This window comes from Corvus hawaiiensis, chromosome 19 (assembly GCF_020740725.1).
Source record: "Corvus hawaiiensis isolate bCorHaw1 chromosome 19, bCorHaw1.pri.cur, whole genome shotgun sequence".
NCBI lineage: Eukaryota > Metazoa > Chordata > Aves > Passeriformes > Corvidae > Corvus > Corvus hawaiiensis.
In genome coordinates, this window is record NC_063231.1 from 2,566,346 (window position 1) to 2,573,822 (window position 7,477).

At 53.6% G+C, this 7,477-nt stretch overlaps 1 long non-coding RNA gene across 2 annotated transcripts; it reads left to right on the top strand.

Moving 5' to 3' along the window:
* The first annotated feature begins 1,956 nt into the window (after nucleotides 1-1,956).
* LOC125335849 lies at nucleotides 1,957-6,063 on the top strand. 2 transcript variants are annotated; one of them, XR_007207564.1, is made up of 4 exons: nucleotides 1,957-3,880; nucleotides 4,595-4,811; nucleotides 5,111-5,200; nucleotides 5,857-6,063. It is a non-coding gene; the product is annotated as an uncharacterized LOC125335849 (long non-coding RNA). The 2 variants fall into 2 exon arrangements; XR_007207563.1 differs by having other exon boundaries at nucleotides 5,111-6,063.
* The last annotated feature ends 1,414 nt before the right edge of the window (nucleotides 6,064-7,477 follow it).

Below are 7,477 nucleotides of genomic sequence, written 5' to 3' on the forward strand. Positions count from 1 at the left end.
GGGGATGGGGCTGCTGCAAAGGGCAGGGAGATGTTTACTTGGCTCAGCAAGTGCTCTGCCTGCCCTCCCTCTGCACTGGGGCAAGTGGTTGTTGGTCCCTCCCCTGGAAACGACCCAGGGGGAGACAAGAAGGTTCCAGGGATTCCTCAGAGCCCCTTCCAGTAGCTAAAGAGAGCTGGAGAGGGACTTTTCACAAGGGCATGGAGCGATAGGACAAGGGGGGATGGCTTCAGACTGACAGAGAGTAGATTTAGGTTGGATATCAGGAAGAAATTCTTCCCTGAGAGGGAGGTGAGACCCTGGCACAGGGTGCCCAGAGAAGTTCTGGCTGCCCCATCCCTGTGAACATTCAAAGCCAGCTTGGATTGGGTTTGGAATAACCTGGTCTAGTTGAAAGTGACCCTGCTCATTGCAGAGGGGTTGGATTGGATGACCTTTAATGGTCCCTTCCAACCCAAATTATTCAGTGACTTCGCTCCTTTTATCCCTGTGCCCAGCTCATTTGCAAAGGTTAAACCTCTCACAGAAAATACTCGGTTCTCTTCTCACAGTCCCAGTGGTGGCTGTGTTGCAATCATTGCTTGTGCACATCCCACACGCAGCTTCAAAACAGATTTTGGCAGTTGGAGGACACATCTTTAGGGACACCCTGGTTGTTTCCCTCCTGCTTGCACAGCAGCGCCCTTTCTCCTCTGCACCCCTGAGAAATGGGTAAGTGAAGTCACCAAACGCTTGTGTCACCTGTTCACACACTCAGCTCCGGGAAATGGGGATTCTGTGAAAGGGAAGAGTTTTATTTGGTGCTCTGCAGGTATCAGTGGCACTGGAGAACTCAAGCCACGAGCCTCCAGAGATAAATACTATCTGTATGATCCATTGCTGTTGGATTTCTTTCTCAGCATTTCATGGTTTGTGCCTCTGCAGACGCTGCTGGTGATGGGGCTTTGAGTGGATTTGTGAAATCCACTGGCTCCCCTCTGCTCTGCCCTCTGTGTCCTGCTCTGACACACAGAAACTCTGGGAAACCTTCCCTTTACCACCCAGCATGATGGGACCCGCTCCCTTTGAATGATGTAAGGACTCAAACGGCACTAAAAGCCCCAGCAAACAAGTCCTGTCTCAGAGAGGGCGTCTCCGGAGCTGGAGATGGAAAGAGAAATTCCTCCTGACACCACTTGTGCTGTTGTTTCTCCCAAGGAACCACCACCTTCCACAGGTTTGATTGATTATTCCCCCTGATATTTGACATTTTCCATTGTAGAGGAAGGTGAAGCAAGCAGAGCTCCCTCCATCATCTCGTGCACAAGGAGGAGAAAAAGACCCCCAAAGGGGAGCTGGGTGGAGCTGGGGCTTTGCCTCAGCGGGGAGAGAAGGGGACAGGGCTGGTGGCGTTGGCAGCACACAGTGCCAGTTCCAGGTCCTGGCCTGTGGCCAGTGCTGGGAGAAAAGGGTTCTGTCACCAGCACGAAGCAGAGTTTAGCTGGCAAGAGGGAACGAACAAAAGTTCTCAAAAAGTTCACCAGGACTCAACTTTTCCATTGGAAAAACAAAAACAAAAACAAAAACAAAATAAGAAGAAGAAGAAGAAAGATCAAGAGAAAGATTTCCTGGAAATGAACTGACTCATTAAATATTCCCTTTGGAGTCTGCCTCTCCCCCTGAGCTGAAGGGCTGAGGGAGGAGAAACATCCCCAGGAGCTGCAAGGGCTCTACCTGTGATTCCAGGAGCAGACAGATCCCGCTGCGATGCTCCCTGCTCCAGCACAAATCCAGCCCCAGAACTGCCCTGACACTGATTGTTTTCTCTATTTCCCAGCACTGCACGAGCCTCCTTTGCCGACAAACCCGGAGCAGAGGCGCTGCCCGTGCCCGGGGTGAACCCATCCTCCCAGCACCGGGCGGGCGGGGCCGCTCCCGCTGCGGGTGCCGCACGCTCCCCGCGGAACCCGCCGAGAACTCGCTCTGATGAACAGCGAGATTCTCATTTCCTACACTTAATAACGCCCTCTTTATCCAGCAAGGGACAAAGCACACAAAGGGCCGTTGAGCAGCTGCCTCCAGCGCCGATCCCCAGGCACCGTGTCCCAAATTGTCCTCCTGGAGTGACAGCGAGGAGCAGCCCAAGCCCTTCAGGTTAGGTGAGAAGAACTCAGCCTGCTGGTATTTTTTGAGTGTTGGGGACCAAGGGAGCAAAGAACGTGCGTGCTCAAGGTTTGGGATCTTGAGGACAGTGATTCACCCTGCAGGATTTGGGGAGCAAAGCGGTGTTTGGTGTCTGGACAGGAATGTTGGGGTTTTGCAGGTCTCCTCACAGATGTGACGCGATGAACATTAAATGCTAATTAAGCAACTCCCTTGAAGTGCAAACACAACAAAACTGGTATTTCTGAGAGTTCCAAGGAGCTTCCCAAAAAGCAGTGATGCAAGCTGCAAAGCAGCTGAGACAAACTCCCTCGGGGTGGAGGAGAGGGAAGCTGGGGGATGCCGAGCACAGGGCTGATGTCCTGCAGAGGAATCCCATGGCTGTGACACTGTGTCCTGTGACAGACGCCCTGCCTCCTCCCCGTGCACCTCCCCACAACCCTCTGTATCCCCCTGCAGTGCCAGGGCTGCTTGTGCTTCCCCTGGGCAGCACCTCCAGATCTTGGAGCTCAGCTGGACAAAAAATGCCCTTTCTTCAGAGCAACCCAGGCAAAAGAAACCCAAAACAACAGGAGACAGGAGCAGCATCGAAGAGAAAGCTGTTTGTGTGTGTCCTGGAAGGAAAGGCACCGTGAACAGGGGGTGTCACCTGCTCTGGTGACACTTCACCCCAGGGCACACAGCCCCTGCAGCACCACTGGCCGTGGTGGCTGTCCCAGAGCAGAGCCAGATATTGTCCCAGCAGCAGAAATGAGGCAAGGCAGATGCTGGAATACTCAACAGCTCACGAGTCCAACTCTCTTTTTCCACTCACTTGAGACAAAAGAGGAAATGGGGTTGGATTCTGTGTCCACGTGTGGAGGGGGAGCAGGGTGGGTCAGCTCCTCAGCCCGTGGCTACCAGGGTGTTGGAACAAGCATCTCCCAGCATTTAATTTTTAAAGCATTTCAGCCTGAATTACTCTGCAAGTGAAGCTGAGAAGGATTTTCCTCCTGCACTGCTGCTTCCTGATTCATCTCAGCACCTCAAAACCCTTTGGAGACTTCCAGCCCCAAATATTCTCTTCAGCAGCAGATGGATAAAATATCAGGCAGAAGACGATGTGTGGCTGTGGCAGCAGCCAAACCCAACAAAATATTTGCTTCAAATCAGGAAGAAGGACAGCGTGTCCAGCTGGGAAAAGCAGGAAATGGTTTCTAAAAGGGTGAAAGAAGGGGATGGAGAAGGAGATGATTGTGTAAGACATGATGTTTCAATTAGGTCCTGAATGATATCAGAAGTTCATGAACTCGTTCTAGGCAGAATGGAGGTGTTTGATTTGTTCCTGTGCATCTCCATCCTGGCACAGACATCCGATGGTTTTGTGGACAGGTAAGGGAGGACTTGGCTGTGCAGCAGCTGAGCCAGAAACACCCCCATGTGTCCATGATCCCAGCGGGTAACACCGGCATGAGGATGGAACCCACCCCTCCCGCAGGGCTTTGTGCTTTTCAGGATGAGTTTTGGCTGTTTGAAAATATCAGAAGCCAGCTGGGCCAGTAATTTCCCTGGAGAGATGCTGGGTTGGCTCAGAGATGGTTGAGGGATGTCAGCAGGAATGACAGAGGGGTGTAAAAGGCAAACCATTCCCGTGGATTTGGGGCTTGTTGGAACAGGTTCTCCTGGGTTACTGTGGCTGTGAAATATCACAGGTTTGCTGCAAGACTCATCACTACTGTCACATCCCTGGCTCTCCCAGGTAAATGGATGCAGCTTTCGGAAATTAAAATGCCTGTAAATAATAATCAGCTCTTGCAGGTGGCCACAGCAGCTTGGCCCTTGCTTTGGGACCTTTTCCTTTTCCTTTTCCTTTTCCTTCTTTCTTTGTCTCTCCCTCTCCCTTCCCTTCCCTTCCCTTCCCTTCCCTTCCCTTCCCTTCCCTTCCCTTCCCTTCCCTTCCCTTCCCTTCCCTTCCCTTCCCTTCCCTTCCCTTCCCTTCCCTTCCCTTCCCTTCCCTTCCCTTCCCTTCCCTTCCCTTCCCTTCCCTTCCCTTCCCTTCCCTTCCCTTCCCTTCCCTTCCCTTCCCTTCCCTTCCCTTCCCTTCCCTTCCCTTTCCTTTCCTCCAATGCTTTTTCTTTATTTCCCTTCTCTTTCTTCCTTTTCCTTCCCTCCCTCCCTCCCTCCCTCCCTTCCATCTCTTTTATCACCATGGGCAGCTCAGGACTCTCCTTGCTGGCACTGGCTGCTGGCACAACCACAGCTTCCTCCACCCACAGACCTTGGTTTTCTTTGGCCTCATTTTGAGAAATTCATTTCATGATCCAAATGCAAATCCTCTCAAAGGCTCTCAGGATGCTGAGGAGGAATTCAGAAAGAATAACAGAAAGAAGTGAAGGAGGGGGGGTTGTTTAATTCTTTTTGTTCTAATTCGAGAAATAACCGGCTTTGAATCTGCTGTTTGTTTCCTTCTCAGGAGAGGACAGAAGCCTCCTGCCAGCATCATGTCAAGGGCTCTACCACATTGCACACGAGGATTTGTGATTGCCTCTCACAAAGGACTGAGGAGCCAGAAATGGGCTCTGGTGAGGAAATGATTGCACAACATCTCCTCCATCTGATTCCTTGTGTTTGCAGAACATCCATCCCTTGTCCTGGGGCTTTCCTGGAAGCTGAGGGAGAGCAGTTACAGGGTAAACAGATGGGATTTAACAGATTTTGGTTAACTTTGGATATGGAAACCCAAGAAGGGAAAACTGGGAGTGAAGGAACTCCTTTTGGGGGGGAAGAAATCCCTTTATTTTATTAAACACTGGGCATAGCCACAAAGTGGCGCAGCATGTGATGGCCAAGTGTCCAAGGCCAGGCTGGATGAGGCTCTGAGCAGCCTGGGACAGTGGGAGGTGTCCCCACCCGTGGCAAGGGGTGGAATGAGATGAACTTTAAGGTCCTTTCCAACCCAAACCCATTCTGGGATTCTGTGTTTTACCAGCAATAGCAATGCACTTCAAAATCATCCCTTCAAGTGAAACACAGACAATCATTTTCTTGAACTGCTACGTTTCCAGCAGAAGGGCTGCAGGTCAGTGTTTCCTTCCAAACAAACACTTTGCTCTGTCATCATAAGGTTGGAAAAGGCCTCTAAGATCAAGCCCAGCCATTACTGGCTGATCTCCTCCTTTCATAGCCTCTCTTCTGACTTTTCTAGAAAGGGAAAATTGCCATTTTTGAGGGGAAAAAAAGATTTGATTTGTCATTTGCAGCTGTCTCACCTCAAACACAGCTGCCTTTAGAGGGCTCCCCAAGAACAGCTGAGCTGAACGCGTCCGGTGGGGAAAATGCCTCTGATCCCACCTGGGAATAGATGGAGACTGCAGGCGGGATGCTCAGGGCCACAGGACACCTTGTCCTTGTTCTGCCGCGGATCCCTCCTGCTTTTTGTGCTGCTGCTGGATCTGCTTCTGCAGGAGAAGCCTCTGCGAGCTGCTGCTGCTGACACAAGGCAGGGATGCAGTTTCCATGAGGAAAATCCAGGCAGCTGGGATGTGGGGGCAGCGAATGAGGGCACCGGGGAGGGAACAGGAGCCAGCAGAGCTCTGCCCATGCGGAAAGGCCGTGGGGACACAGAGGGTGCCCCGACAGCTGCGCGCTCCCAGGGCAGGGCTCGTTTTTGCCTTCTCTCCAAGCCAAACAGAGTTTGTGCCTTTCTTGTTTGTTTGTTTATTTTCCACGCGAAAGGAATTCCGCACAATGGCTTTCCCAGAAAGAAGATGCGAGACTTTTTCTTGGCTTTCCTGGAAGCGGTGAATCACCTCGCTCCTTTTTGTGGGGTCCCGGCGGCGAGGGGCGCGACGCGGTGCGACATCCGCGCTCGGGCTGTGCCACCTCCTGGTGGCAGCGGGCGGTGCATCCCTGCGTCCCTGCATCCCTGCATCCCTGCGTCCCTGCGTCCCGGCATCCCTGCGTCCCTGCGTCCCTGCGTCCCTGCGTCCCGGCATCCCTGCATCCCTGCGTCCCTGCATCCCTGCGTCCCTGCATCCCTGCATCCCTGCATCCCTGCATCCCTGCGTCCCTGCGTCCCTGCGTCCCGGCATCCCTGCATCCCTGCGTCCCTGCGTCCCTGCGTCCCTGCATCCCTGCATCCCTGTGTCCCTGCATCCCTGCATCCCTGCATCCCTGCATCCCTGCGTCCCTGCATCCCTGCGTCCCTGCATCCCTGCATCCCTGTGTCCCTGCATCCCTGCATCCCTGCATCCCTGCGTCCCTGCGTCCCTGCATCCCTGCGTCCCTGCATCCCGGCATCCCTGCATCCCTGCATCCCTGCGTCCCTGCGTCCCTGCATCCCTGCGTCCCTGCGTCCCTGCATCCCTACGTCCCTGCATCCCTGCGTCCCTGCATCCCTGCATCCCTGCATCCCTGCGTCCCTGCATCCCTGCATCCCTGCATCCCTGCGTCCCTGCGTCCCTGCGTCCTTGCATCCCTGCGTCCCTGCGTCCTTGCATCCCTGCATCCCTGCATCCCTGCGTCCCTGCATCCCTGCGTCCCTGCGTCCCTGCGTCCCTGAGTCCCTGCATCCCTGCCCAAAATCAGCCATCCGCAGGTCTGCCTCGCCAGGGTTTTCTGGTTTTGCTACCCAGCTGAGCCAGCCCGACTTTTGTTCTCCAGCTGTTCTGCAGCTCGGCACCGCTGTTGGGTGGCTTTGGATCTGATGGAAGGAGGTCCAAAAGCTGCACCACAGGGATGTGGCTGGTAACCACAGGTGTGCAGCCGCCACCACCAGCAGGGGTGGTCACTTCTTCAACCTGTCCGTGGTGAAGCTCTGACCTCATTGGTGGCGTCAGAGCTGGCCCGGGTTTGGGGGCAGATGGATCCTGGGATTGCCTTTGTCTAGAGGGACATCTCAATATCAAATGTATCGACTTGACACTGAAGGAAGAGAGAGGAAAATAAGCAGGTGCTATTCCAGGTTATCCCTGTCTCACCTCCTCAGTTCCTTGAAATACTGCTACACCCCCAGCCAGGGGGTTTGGAATGAGATGATTTTTATCCAAACCCAAACCCTTCTATGATTCTGTATGGTGGGAAGGTATCCCAGCCCTTCCTGCTGCGTTTGGGATTACGGCTATCTGCAGCCCCTAATCCCCGCTCAGCTGAGGAGAGAGTTTCTGCTCACTCGTGCCCCCATGCTGCTAAATCACTCGTTCTTTGCAGTCACAACTCTCCACCCAGTCCCACACTGACTTCCATAAATCTGTGCCTCCTTTCCTCTTGGAGGGGCTGAGGGTGCTCCCAGTTCAGGGCAAGAAGGAGCAGTTAATTGATACGGAAAGAATAACAAAGTGCGGGCACAGAGCCGAAA